The sequence below is a fragment of the Phodopus roborovskii genome, unplaced genomic scaffold (assembly GCF_943737965.1).
Source record: "Phodopus roborovskii unplaced genomic scaffold, PHOROB, whole genome shotgun sequence".
Lineage (NCBI taxonomy): Eukaryota > Metazoa > Chordata > Mammalia > Rodentia > Cricetidae > Phodopus > Phodopus roborovskii.
The window spans coordinates 100,281-114,852 of record NW_026126198.1 but is presented as its reverse complement, the minus strand read 5'-3'; the positions used below and the strand labels follow the sequence as shown (position 1 = coordinate 114,852).

General features: G+C 42.3%; 1 non-coding gene across 1 annotated transcript; it reads right to left on the bottom strand.

Moving 5' to 3' along the window:
- Window positions 1–14,173: 14,173 nt before the first annotated feature.
- On the bottom strand, window positions 14,174–14,278 carry LOC127218600 (U6 spliceosomal RNA). The gene has a single exon (XR_007834208.1). It is a non-coding gene; the product is annotated as a U6 spliceosomal RNA (small nuclear RNA).
- Between the last annotated feature and the right edge of the window lie 294 nt (window positions 14,279–14,572).

The following is a 14,572-nucleotide window of genomic DNA, read 5'->3' as shown; positions in this document are numbered from 1 at the left end:
GTTCACATACTCAGGAGTCCCATTAAAAACTCTGAACTGGGCCAGGAAATGGAAATGGCATCATACAATTTAATCCCAGCACTCAGGAGGCAGAGACAGGAGGATCTCTATGAGTTTGAAGCCAGCGTGATCTACAGAGCTAGTTCTGGGATAGCCAGGGCTACACAGAGAAACCCTGTCTTGAAAAAACAAACAAACAAAAACAAATAAGCACAAAACATACAACAAAAACATTAACCTAGAAACCATAACATATACACAGAAGATCTGGTGCAGGCCCTGAACATGGTGCTTCTGTCTCTGTGTGTGCATATGAGCTTTGCTCATGTTTAGAAGCCTTGTTCTGGTGTCCTCCACCCCTCTGGCTCTTATACTCTTTTTTTCTTCTTGTATTTTGAAACAAGGTTTCTCTGTGTCACTCTAGCTGTCCTGGAACTCACTCTGTAGACCAGGCTAGCCAGGATCTCACAGAGATCTACCTGCCTCTGCTTCCCAAATGAGTATGTTACCCCCACTCTTTCTACCTCCTCTTCCTCTGTGTTCCCTGAGCTCTGAGGGAAGGGATTTGATGGAGACATATCATTTAAGGCTAAGTATTCCAAGGTCTCTCTCTCACTCTGAATGTGTTTGCTCTCATCTGCTGCAGGAAGAAGCTTCTCTGATTATGATTGAGCAAGGTACCTATCTATGAGTATGGCAGCATATCATTAGGAGTCATTTCATCATTACAGGTATGGGTTCCATCTCATAGAGTGGGCTTTAAGTCAAATCTGATATTTGTTGGTTACTCTCACAAGCCTTTGCCACCATTGCAGATAAAAAGATTTGTGGCTGGCTTAGTGATTACTTTTCTGTTTTGATAGCATGTGTAGTATCTTTTCATATTGAAGATTCTAGCACTTAGGAGCAAAGGCTCCTTGTAGGCACTAGTTCAACATCTCCAAGTTCAATGAGTTGTGTAAGTATTATCTCCAGCAATAGGGACTTGCTGTCAGTTTGGAGATAGCCTGGATTGTTTGGAGGTTCCCATGGGTCTGCTTTGGCCAACAATGCAGATGTAAACCAATACTGGTCCTGGAAGCTTCATTTGATGACAAGAGATGGCCAGTTGGGGCTCGCTCTCCCCCATTATTAGCTTTCTGTTTTTGTAGTCGTTGATATCCAGCTTTAATTCATGATACTATAGGATGCAAGGTATTATTTCAATTTTTTTGTATCTGTTGAAACTCGTTTTATGTTCAAGTATATTGTCACTTTTGAAGAATATTCCATGAGTTGTTGAGAAGAAGGTATATTCTTTTATATTTGGGTGGAGTATTCTGTAAATATCCCTTAGGTAACTTGGTTTATTTTATAAAATCAGTTAGCTCCAGCATTTCTGTTTATTTGTTGTGTGGATAGTCTATCCATTGGTGAGAATGGGTGTTGAAGTCTCCTACTATCACTGTGTGAGGGCCAATGTGTGATTGAAGCTGTAGTTCTGTTTCTTTTACAACTTGTGTGCCCTTTTGTTTGAGGCATCAATTTTATTTACTTAATTATTTTAGTTTTTTTTTTTTTTTTTTTTTTTTTTTTTTTGAGATAGGGTTTCTCCGTGTAACAGCTCTGGCTGTCTCAGAACTAGTTCTGTAGACCAGGTTGGCCTGGATCTCACAGAGATCCGCCTGCCTCTGACTTCCAAGTATTGGGATAAAAGGCGTGCACCACTACCGCCCAGCTGAGGCATCAATGTCTTCTTGATGGATTTTCCCTTTGAGTATGTAGTGTCCTTCCCTATCTCTTCTGAATAGTTTTCGTTTGAAAACTATTTTGTGAGATATGAAAATGGCTCGAAAAAAACAAAAACAAAAAAGGAAGGAAGGAAATGGCTACAGCAACATCATCTTGTTTCTCCGGTTATTTACTTGGAATATTTTTCCATCCTTTTATCCTGAGGTAATATCTATTCTGGATGTTGAGGTGTGTTTCTTGACTACTGTGGAAGGGTGGATTCTGTCTTTCCATCCATTCTGGTAGTCTGCATCTTTATTGTTTTTTTTCTTCTTCTATTTTTTAAAATTTATTTATTTTTTTTATTTTGCATGTCGATCCCAGTTCCCTCTCCCTCCCTGCCTCACTCCCGCTCTCCTTCCCTTGCTCTTATCCTCTCTGCTCCCTCACATGCACCCTGACCACCCTCACCTCCCATCCCCCCACCCCAATTCCACATGTAGGGCAATGCCATCCAGGTGGGGTCATGTAGATCTGTCAAGTCATTTGAAGTAGGGACTAGGACTTCTCTCCTGTCTCTAGGTTAAGGCAGTTATCCCTCCACGGGGGATGTGTCCGCAAGGTCCTTTTGTGCACCAGGGATACATCCTGGTTACACTGTCTGAGGTCCCTTAGACTGCTCAGTCCTTCTGGCTGAGACCCATATTCAGGGAGGCCTGAGTCAGTCCCATGCTGGATTCCCAGCTATCACTCTGGACGCTCATTAGCTCCTCCTTGTTCAGGTCAGCTGTCTCTATGTGTTTCTGCAACCTGGTCTTGTCCTCTCTGTATGCATCTGGGTTCTAGTTCGACTCAGTGTTTAGGTATGGGTGTTTGCTTCATGATGGTGGGTTAGGGTTAGTTGTTGATCTCACTATCCGGGAAGGACATTTATGGTAGCCTTTCCACAGTTGCTCAAATTGTTTTTTGTAAGTCTCTAGACCTTTCTTTAAGTTCAGTTTTCTCTTCAAACCAATAATGGCTCCCGATTTTATGTTCTCTCTCTCTCTCTGTCTCTCTGTCTCTCTGTCTCTCTCTCTCTTCTGTCTTCTATTCCTACCCTGACTCAATCTTCCTAGTCGCACGTACTTTCCTCTCCTCCCCTTCTCTTTCTCCTACTTCTCTCCATTCACTGCCCCCCCCCCACTCCCCATGTGCTCTGGGGGACTTGTCCCTTCCTGGTTCTGTGAGGGACTTTATATGAATCTCTTAGAATACACCTTGTATCCTAGTTCCTCTGGTGGTGTGAATTATAGGCTGTTGATCCTTTGCTCTAGGTCTAAAATCCATATATGAGTGAGTACATACCATGTTCCTCTTTTTTGTAACTGGGTTACCTCATTCAGGATTGTTTCTTCAAGTGCCATCCTCTTGCCTGTGAATTTCAAGATTCCATTATTTTTTTCTGCAGAGTAGTATTCCATTGTGTAGATGTGCCACATCTTCTTTATCCATTCTTCAATTGAGGGGCATCTACATTGCTTCCAAGTTCTTGCTATTACAAATAATGCTACTATGAACATAGTTGAGCACATGTCTTTGTTGCATGGATGTGGATCATTTGGGTATATGACTAAGAGGGGGATTGCCAGGTCCTGTGGTAAACTAATTCCCATTTTCCTGAGGAACCGCCATATTGATCTCCAAAATGGCTGTATGAGTTTGCACTCCAACCAGCAGTGGAGGAGTGTTCCCCTTTCTCCACATCCTCTCCAACATGAGTCATCATTGGTGTTTCTAATTTTAGCCATTCTGGCAGGAGTAAGATAGTATCTCAAAGTTGTTTTGATTGGCATTTCCCTGATAGCTAAGGATGTTGAGCACTTTCTTAAGTGTCTTTCAGCCTTTTTTATTTCCTCTATTGAGAATTCTTTCTTCAGTTCTGTACCCAATTTTTTAATAGGGTTTTTTGGCGTTTTGTTGACTAGTTTCTTGAGTTCTTTGTATATTTTGGAGATCAGCCCTTTGTCAGATATAGGATTGGTGAAAATCTTTTCCCAGTCTGTGGGCTGCCGTTTGGTCTTGTCCACTGTGTCCTTTGCTTTACAGAAGCTTCTAAGTTTGAAGAGGTCCCATTTTATTAATTGTTGATCTCAGTGTCTGTGCTCCTGGAGTTATGTTCAGGAAGCAGTCTCCTACACCGATTTGTTTAAGGGTACCTCCTACTTTCTCTTCTAAGAGGGTCAGTGTAGCTGGATTGATGTTGAGGTCTTTGATCCATTTGGAGTTGAGTTTTGTGCATGGCGACAGACATGGGTCTATCTGTGGTCTTCTACACACCATCATCCAATTGTGCCAGCACCATTTGTTGAAGATGCTTTCCTCTCCCCATTATATTCTTTTAACTGTTCTGTCAAAAAATCAGGTGTTCATAGGTGCGTGGGTTAACATCAGGATTTTCAATTCAATTCGATTCCATTGGTCTACCTGTTTTCAGAACTATAGCTCTGTAGTAGAGCTTAAAGTCAGGGATGGTGATGCCTCCTGATGATGCCTTCTTTTATTGTATAGAGTTGTTTTGTCTATCCTGGGTCTTTTGTTTTTCCATAGAAAGTTGATTATTATCCTTTCAAGGTCAGTGAAGAATTATGGTGGGATTTTAATGGGGATTGCATTGAATCTGTAGGTTGCTTTTGGCAAGATTGCCATTTTTACTATGTCTATCCTACCTATCCAAGAACATGGGAGGTCTTTCCATTTTCTGGTATCTTCTTTAATTTCTTTCTTTAGAGCCACAATATTGCATCTTTCTATTATAATATTGAGACCCTTTATGTTCAGAAATGTCAGTTAGCAGTTCTTTGTTTTGTTTTGTTTTAAGGTTTTTCAAGACAGGGTTTCTCTTTCTAGCTTTGGAGGCTGTCCTGGAAGTTGCTCTGTAGACCAAACTGGCCTTGAAGTCACAGAGATCTGTCTGTCTCTGCCTACCAAGTTCTGGGTTTACAGGTGTTAGCCAATATCACACAATGAGACTGGGGGATGGACTTGGTGTTCTGTATGCTTCTTGTACATTGACAGGCATCTGTTGAATTTTTTTAATTTAAATTAAAAACAATCTTATATTTTATTTTACATACCAATCCCAGTTCTTTGTCCTCCCATGCCCCCTACCAACCCCCCATCCAACCCCCAGGGAGGGTGAGGCCTCCCATGGAGGATCATCAATGTCTGTCACATCTTTTGGGGTAGGATTAAGGTCTTCCCTCCTGTATCTAGGTTGAGAGAGTATCCCTCCATACAGAATGGGCTCCAAAAAGCTAGTTGATGCACCAGGGATAAATACTGGTTCCACTGCCAGAGTCCCCATAGACTGCTCAAGCCCCCCAACTGACACCCACATTCAGGTGGCCTGGTTCAGTCTTATGCTGGTTACCCAGCTGTCAGTCTGGAGTCCATGCGCTCCCACTTGCTGAGGTCAGCTGTTTCTGTGGGTTTCTTCTTGACCCCTTTGCTCATCACATCTCCCTCTCTGCAACTGGATTCCAGGAGTTTGGCTCATTGTTTAGCTGTGGGTGTCTGCTTCTCTTTCCATCAGCTACTGGATGAGGGCTCTAAGATGGCAGATAAGGTAGACATTATTCTCATTATAGGGGAAGGCATTTAAGGTAGCCTCTCCACTATTGCTTAGATTCTTAGTTGGGGTCATCCTTGTGCATTCCTGGAGATTTCCCTAGTGCCAGGTTTCTTGTTAACCCCATAATATCTCCCTCTATTAAGGTATCTCTTTCCTTGCTCTTCTTCTCTGTCCTTTCCACAACTCAACCTTCCTAATCCTCATGTTTTCCTACCATCTCCCCTTCATCTTCTTTAGGTTACAGAAATTTTGTTTTATGATTTTATTGAAAATATCTTCTGGGCCTTTGACCCTTCCTCTACTCTATTATTCTTAGATTTAGTTTTTTCATTGTGTCCTAGTTTTCCTGGATGTTTTATGTCAGGAGATTTTTAGACTTAATATTTTCTGTGTCCAAAGTATCCATTTCATCTACCAGTCTTCAACGCATATGATTCTCTCTTCCATGTCTTATATTCTTTTAATGAAGCTTGCCTCTCCCATTCCTGATCGAGTTCCTAAATTTTGATTTCCAGATTTCCCTCAGTTTGGCTTTTCTTTATTGATTCTATTTCCATTTTTAGGTCATGAACGGTTGTATTCATTTCCTTCCACTGTTTGTGTTCTCATCGATCTCTGTAAGGGATTTATTAATTTCCTCTTAAAGAACCTCTATCCTATTCATAAAGTGTGTTTTAAGGTCTGTTTCTTGTACTTCAGCTGTGTTGGAATATTCAGGGCCTGCTGTGGTAGGGTTGCTGAGCTCCAGTGGTGACATATTTTATTGGCTATAATTGATTATGCTTTATACTAGTGTCTAGGGCATCTAGGAATGTGCATAATACAAATTTAGGTGTTGATATCTGGTCACTCTTTGTTGGGAGGGTGTTTGGTTCCTTGGTGTCTGTTTTCTGTGGCTCTTAGGAGAGTGTGGTCGCTGTGTGTTGCCTAACAAGCAACTCATTGGGGTCCTGATAAGTATGGCCACTGGTGGTTCCAGATGAAACATGTTTCTAGGAATTTGAAGCTGACATTTTGGGATGGGGATGACCTGGGGATGGGGTTGGTGGCTCACAGGAGGGAGGAAAGCAGGATGTTCCAGTAGGATCCACTTAGTCGCCTGGGAATGATGGCGGAGAATGAAAAGGCCACAGCAGTGAGGAGAGGCCACACCAAAATGTCTGTTACAGAGCTGGGGATAAGTATGGGGGATGGACTTGGAGGAATGGAGGGAAAGGTGAAGATGTGCTGTTAACCTACTGGCTTCCCACTCTGCCATGGCCTGTGGCAGTGCCTGCTGGAGTTGGGGGCTGGGACAAAGTGATGAGATGATTGCAGGTAAGGAGTTTAGAGAGTGAAAATATGTGTGATCCCCTGGAGATAGTGTGGGGGGGAAGGGAGGCTGCAGCAGGTGTTCTGCAGCAGAGCTGGTGATGAGACTGGGGGTGGGTTGGATTTAGAGGAGCAGAGAGAGAGAGAGGTCTGCAGTTAGCCTACCTGGCTAGAGTAAATCAGCCACTGGGAGTCTTGATTACATTGCATGTATCTGCAACTGCTGATTTTTCTTTTCTTTTATTTGGTTCTTGTGTTTTGAGACAAAGTGTCATTTGAGCATTTCCCCCTTTACCCCTCACCTTTCTTTTTCTCATCTCTCCCTCCTCAAAATGAGTATTTTTGATGTACAGTTAATCAAATTCTCAAATGTTATACTTGTGGATATGGGGAAACCAACAGTACTCAGAGTGAAAATAAATAAATTCTTGCCAGGTATAGTGGCACACACCTTTAACCACATGACTAGGGAGTCAGAAGCAAGATCAGCAGGATTTTAAGGCCAGCCTGGGCTACATAAATAATTCCAGGCTAGCATGAGCTATATGATACTGTGTTTCTGAAATGAAGGCAAATCCTTGAGTAAACCATAGCACAGTATACGAAAGGTTGGGAGGAGAGAAAAGGAAAATAAATGTCGCTTTGGAGGCTCTTCGCTTTACAGGAACTATTTAAGGACCGCTGGATATGGTTAGGGAGAGTTAAGAATAGTGACAGTGGCACTGCAGGAAGTCAAGGATTTTTAGGAAAATTGTATTGAAAAAAGAAAACAGTGTTGGATGAGGGGATCATGAAAAGGGGCAGGAGCAGGGAAACAGTCCGGAGCAGTGTTGGTGGCAGCTCAAGGAAGCCCCCAGTGGAGACAATCTGCTACTGCAGTAACAGAGTGAAAGGACACATTAGACTATACTTTTGGCTAGTTTTGGATTGCATATTTGGCCATGTCTTATGTTACTTCTTAGAATATTTCAAATTCATTTAACATGTGTTTTTTTAACTGGTGGTGCCTCATGCAGTAAGACTGCCTCCAGTTCCAGGCCACTCTGGGCTTCCTACACTCATGCAGGCAAAACACCCATACACATGCAACAAAATTTTGTAAAATGTCAAGCAAACAAATTCAAAACATTTTTCGAACGTCTACCATGAGCTAGGTTCTCAGATGGTGGGCATAAATAAGATGAACTGGACCCCTGTACTCTTCATGTATTCTGATTGGGAAAAGAGAACTAACAATTACATGGATGTGTAGGCTGAGGAACAGTTCTTCAATTTTTGATGATGTATTCATGATTTCACATTTCTCAAGTTAAATGAAAACCAGCAACGTGATTGGACTTTTGTTCACCAGATTAACCATCTGTTTATTTCCATGCTCTTGGACGTCTTCCTCTGATGTATCCAGCAATCTATACACTGTGCAAAAGGAGGCTGCCCAGATACAAAGGGGTGTGGACTGAGGGATGGTCTATTGCCACGACTGTCATTGTATATCATTGCCACAATGTGTCGCTGTTTACCACTAGTCAGCTTCCATCCAATGCTGCTGGCCTAGCAGGCAACCTTTCCTAGCATACTGCTTTTCTCCTTAAGAGACGTTATCTGCTCTGTAGCACTGGAAGGTGTTTGCCCTGCCTGTAATAAACCCTCACACTTCCCGGTCTCTAGGGTACACTCCTAGAGTAGAGGGGCATTATCGTCCAATCCCTGAAATCCCGAGTACTGAGGAAAAGACTTACTTGTCTCCAACAATATGGGGAGAGTCCATATTGGATGAATACACAGGGGTATTGTTGTTGTTGCTTTTAATTTTTCATTCAGAAAAAAATATCTCCCAAACCTCATTCACACAAATGAGAACAAGGGTGAGGTCCTTTCTGTGGTACTTGGTCACTCAGCATTCACTCACTATTTTTTTTTTTTTTTTTTTTTTTTTTGATAACGGAATCATGTTTGGGGAAATTTGTTTTCAAGACAGGTTTCTACTGTCTACCGCAGGCTGGCCTGAAACTGGAGATTCTCCTGCCTCCACCCCTCGAGTTCCAGAATTATGTGCAAACCACCAACTCTGGTGAAAGACTGTCTTAGTCTCTGGTGCTGGGGATGGAATCCAGAGCTTTGTGTGTGATAGGTGGGTGTTCTACCATTGATCTACACCCCCAGACCTTAATTAGTATATATTTAAATGATAATTTCTTCCTATCGGATATAATCTGTTAGGATTGTCAGCTGTGGTATCCTGCCCTCTAGTGAAAGATGGATGCATGTTCCAAGCCAGTTTAGATTTAGGTAGTAAGTACATCTCCAAATTCTAATGAGCATACCAATTACCCTGGAATCTTACTAAAACCTGAGAGCCTTTAGTCCTTCTAAAGCTCCCAGGTGATCCTAATGCTGCTGCCCACACATCATCTCTCAAGTAAATAGGGAGTGAACAATAGCTAGTGTGCCTTCATCCAACCACAACAACCTAAAAACCACATTTTTCAGTCTTCTGTTTCATTCTGTAAACTGTGTGTGTGTGTGTGTGTGTGTGTGTGTGTGTGTGTGTGTGTGTGTGTAAAACACCAAATAGCCATGTTTAGTGGCTCACACCTGTAATCCAACTACATGAGAGATAGTGGCAAAATTGCTGCGAATTCAAGCCTGGTCTAGTATTGAGTTTCAGACCAGCCTGGGCTACAGAATGAGACCCTGTCTCAAAAACAAACACTTGAGCCAGGTGTGGTGGTACACACCTTTAATCCCAGAACTCGGGAGACAGAAACCAAACCAAACCAAACACTTGATAGCACATTCCTCCCAACACTTGGCTGGTAGAGGCATAAAGACCAAACAGAATTCAAGGTTATCCTTAGTTACATACCAAGTTTGAGACCAGCCTGGGCTACATAAGACCCTGTCAAGGATTATTAATGTTGTTGTTGTTCCAGTCACTGGAAGTCCATGTTCAAAACATTAAAAATGCAGTAATTTACTAAGGGCTTGATGGAGGTATATTTAAGAGGCAATGAGAGTTTTTTTTTTTTTTTTTTTTTTTTTTTTTTTTTTTGACTCAAACGTGGTCTTCTAACTTCAAATATCAGGCTGTAACAGATTGCTACCATTGATATGATTATTTCAGAAAGTTCTTCCAATAAATAAAAAAGAAACAGTCATAGCTCAATGGGCATTAATCTTTGATTAAAGCCTCATATAAAGTTCTTAGAGCTAGAACTTGGAGTAATGGATACCACTATGGATAAGAGTTAGAGAGTCAAGAAGCCCTGGCTTCTCTTCATTCTTGTTTTGTTTTGGTTTTGGTTTTGGTTTTTTGAGACAGGGTTTCTCTGTGGTTTTGGAAGCTGTCCTGGAACTAGCTCTTGTAGACCAGACTGGTCTTGAACTCACAGAGATCAGCCTACCTCTGCCTTCCAAGTGCTGGGGTTAAAGACATGCGCTACCATACCAGGCTCAGGCTACAATCTTGTATGGCATGTGGGTCTTCTTTCAAGGTCACATAATTGTAGGTATAGAGATAACACCCTCAAATCCTGGGAGCTGTCTTTCATATGACCAGTTACAGGAGCAAATGTGACTTGAACAAGATTCTTTTTTCTTTATAGAACAGGTAAGTTGACTAGAGGACCAGGAAATGATTCGAGAATTAGTATGCTTGAACTGCAATTTGAGGAGATGGTCCATTTTGCTGAGAACAAGGGCTCAGATGTCATCACAGCAGTGAGAGGTTAACTTGGCTAAGTTAATTTAGCTAAGACTTAAATATCCAGAAGAGCCCTGTGAACTTTCATCTGGAACCCTCAAACAGATCCTAAGATACAGCTCCATAGATTTCATGGCTTTCCAGATCAAGTCCAAAACTGAACTTGGAAGAAAGTTCACAAAGGTCTGAGTAAACCCCCAGGGATGGACTGTGACAAGAAGTGTAAGCCAACTAAATCTTTTCTTTCTCAAGTTCCTTTTGGTCTTGGTCTTCATCACAACAATAGAAAACAAACTAGGATACTAACTGTATATTTCTTAGACTGTTGGAGCTGGTTTGTGAATGAAACATGAAAGAGTTTGTGGTTGTGGACTAAAAAAGCCTGAGAATGCTGTTAAGTAGAGCCTAATGGGACATTCTTTTTTTTAATATTTATTTTTTTTATTTTATTTAATTTTTATATAACAAAGTCCAATTAAATGAAAACAAACATTTATACACAATATTTGAGAATTTGGGCGTCGTTCTTTCCAAGCTACTTCCTGCTGGTAAGGGGCGCTGTCTTGGTGGGATTCGAAGAAGATTCAGATATCCTGGCTGTAGTCTGTAGGGCTGTTTTGTCTAGCTGTTTTGAATGTAGGATTAGCTTGTACTCTGTTTCAGGCGGTCTGGCGTGATCAAACCTCATTAGTCTGGAAGGAATCCACATCTTTTCATTTTCTGTGGAAATAAAAATAGAAATCCTTTTCCCCAGTAACTTGTCCTTCAACTTAAATTTTGGAGTCAAAACATTTTTTTAATTTAATTTATTGTTTTACGTGTCGATCCCAGTTCCCTCTCCCTCCCTCCCTCCCTCCCTCCCTCCAACCCTCCCTCCCTCCTTCCCTCCCTTTTACCCTCTCTGCCCTCTCACATGCACTCTAAACACCCTCCCCTCCCATCCCCCCACCCCAATTCCATATGTAGGGGAATGCCATCCAGTTGGGGGCATGTAGATCTGACAGGTCCTGTGAAGTAGGGACTAGGGCTTCTCTCCTGTCTCTAGATTAAGGCAGTTATCCCTCCATGGGGGATATGTTCACAAAGTCCTTTTGTGCACCAGGGATACATCCTGGCTCCACTGTCTGAGGTCCCTAATGGGACATTCTTACGGAAGATTGGAAGGCAAGAATACTGAGAAAAATCCAGACAGTACAGGCCCAGCACATGATGTTTTGAAAGGGAATAAGACCTCTATCAGGGGCAGGAGCCTGGAGAGAAGGCTCCGTGGTTAAGACCTCTTCCAGAGGTCCTTAGTTCAATTCCCAGCAAGTGTCTCGTGGCTCACAACCATCTGTGATAAGATCTAGCACCCTCTTCTGGTCTGAAGGCATACATGCAGGGAGAACATTGCATAATAAGTTTTTTTTTTTTTTAAAGACCTCTACCAGGAATCAGATCATTGAAGCTGTGTTTTAGCAAAGAATCCGGCTTAATACTACATGTATCCTAGGAACTGGAATGAAGCTGAATTCAAAAGTAATAGACTAATTTGTTTAGTGGAGGAGATCTGGATGAAGTATTTGGGCTGTGTCATTGTCACTGAATGTCCAGGCCTAATGTTAGAGAAACAGGTGGAACAAAAAGATAGGAAAATATGATGGTTGGTGTGGAAAAGAGAAAGTTTATAGGTACAGTCAAGATGGATCCTGAGAAAGTACATTGTAACTGCTAAAGAGGTCAGCAAATAGTCAAACCCCAAAATATGCATACTACCAGCATTATATGGACTGAACAGGATATAGTTAGGAAATATATGTATATACACAAACATCCATGCATGCAGTAACAATTAGTGAAAAAAGAGGCCATGAATTTGAAGAAGAGTATAAAGGGGTATATGGGAGAGATTGGCAGGAGAAAAGGGAAACGAGAAAGGGAAACTATAATCTCAAAAACAAAAACTTAAATCTAAAAGGAAAAAATAATGAAAATCTAAGAGAGATGGAAATAGACAGGCAGACAGACAGGGAGGTGAACACATTAACAGAACCCCCCTGGGGGCTGGAGAAATGAGTCAGTGGTTAAGAGCCCATATTGGTCTTCTGAAGGATAGGACCTCAGTTCTCAGCATCCATGTCAGGAGGCTCACAGCCACTTGTAACTCCAGATGCAAGGGATCTGACATACCTTCTTCTGTATTCCACAAGTACCTGCATTGATGGGCACACACACACGTGTGTGCACAAACACACACACACATACACACACACACACACACATCACACTGGGGGTGGAGGTGTTATGTGGAAAGTTTTATTGGGAGAAGAGAATAAGGGAAGGGAGAAGGGGAAAGAGAAAGAGACAGATAGAGAAGGAGAAAAAGGGAGAGAGGTAAAGACCTGACTGCCTCTTTAGAGGAACAAGGAAAGAGCTTCTTTTTTGTTATTTGTTTGTTTGAGACAGGGTTTCTCTGTGTAACAACCCAGCTGTCCTGGAACTAGCTCTGTAGACTAACCTGGCATTGAATTCAGAGATCCACCTGCCTCTGCCTCCTGAGTGCTGGAATTAAAGGCATGTGCCATTACAGCCCAGCCAGACAGGGAGATTTTTTTATGTCATTTTAAATTTAAATATATTTTAATATTCTTACATATCCATCCCAGTTCCCTCTCCCTCCCACCCTCCCATGTCCCCTGATCCCCCTCTCCCATCCCATCCCCCTCACTCCACAGGGAGGTTGAGGCCTTCCAGTTGGGATCATCAAAATCTGTCAAGTCATTTGGATTAGGGACTAGGTCCTCCTTCCTACCTCTAGGTTACAGGAGTATCCCTCCATGGGGAATGTGCTCCCAAAGTCCTTTTGTGCACCAGGAATACATCCTAGTTCCATTGTCTGAGATCCCGTAGACTGTCCAAGCCTTCTAACTGAGATCTATGTTCAGGGGGTCTGAGTCGGTCCAAGGCTGGATTCCCAGCTATCAGTCTGGGGGTCCATGAGCTCCCCCTTGTTCAGGTCAGCTGTCTCTGTGGGGTTTTGCCTGGTCTTGACTCTTTTTCTTATCACTCCTCCCTCTCTGCAACTGGATTCCAGGAGTTCGGCTCAGTATTTAGCTGTGGGTGTCTGTTTCTGTTTCCATCAGCTACTAGATGAAGGGTTAGGGTTAGTTAGTCAGTTTCAGAGAGGGAGATTTTAAAAGAGAGAGAATGCTGTGTCCTAAGATAATAAGAAAGATGCCCTGAAGCTCCATCTTATGAGACTCTTGTGAAATTTGAATAACAAATGCTGTCAAGGAAAACAACCACTTAGAAACGTTTTGCCCAGGGCCAGCCTAGAGGCTGTGGTCCAAGGGTATGGTAGGTTATATCTCAAACTGGTAGCAGAATTTGCCAGCTCTATCCACACACATGGTACTTGTTGGTTTAAGGGATGATAGATGCAAGAGTGAGGGGGACATGGAGGCTTGTTTCCAGTTTCCAGAAGACTATGGAGGCCAACCCGTGTAACTCAGGATTGGATTTCCTTCAAGGAGGCCCTAAGAGGCCATTGAGTAAAGTTGTGAATATAAAGCCTATATTTCAATAGAGACCTCAGAATATTAGTTATGCCAGGACTGTGGGATATCTAGTGAGGAAACCTATAGGCATTGAATAGAGCTGGCTCAAGACAGAGGCTATGTGTGTTGCAGGAACCATGGCTGATTGTGCAGTGTTCCCAAAGCCCTTAGTAGACCAGCTAATTCCATTGCCAACCCCAGATGCCCAACATGGAGCTGCAGGACTTGGTGTTTCCCTGCTGGGTTTTTTCTTATTGTGGTTTGATATTTCCTTGAAGATTTCCCATTACTTTTTTAATAAAAAATATGGAATGCTTCATGAATTTGCATGTCATCCTTGCACAGGGGCCCTGCTAATCTTCTTTATATCATTTCAATTTTAGTATATATGTACGAGCAAAGCAAGCACCCATTTCTTTTTTTAATAATTTATTTTTATTTTATTTGCATTGGTGTTTTGCCTGTAAGTTTGTCTGTGTGAGGGTGTCAGATCTTGGAGTTACAGACAGTTATGAGCTGCCATGTGGGTGCTGGGAACTGAACCTAGGTCCTCTGGAAGAGCAGTCAGTGCTCTTAACCATCCAAGCATCTCCAACCATTTTATGTTGAAAATATGTAACTTGGTGTGTGTGTACACGTGTGTGTGTGTGTGTGTGTGTGTTAGTACTCAAAGGTCAGCCTTGGGTGTCCGTCTGTCCT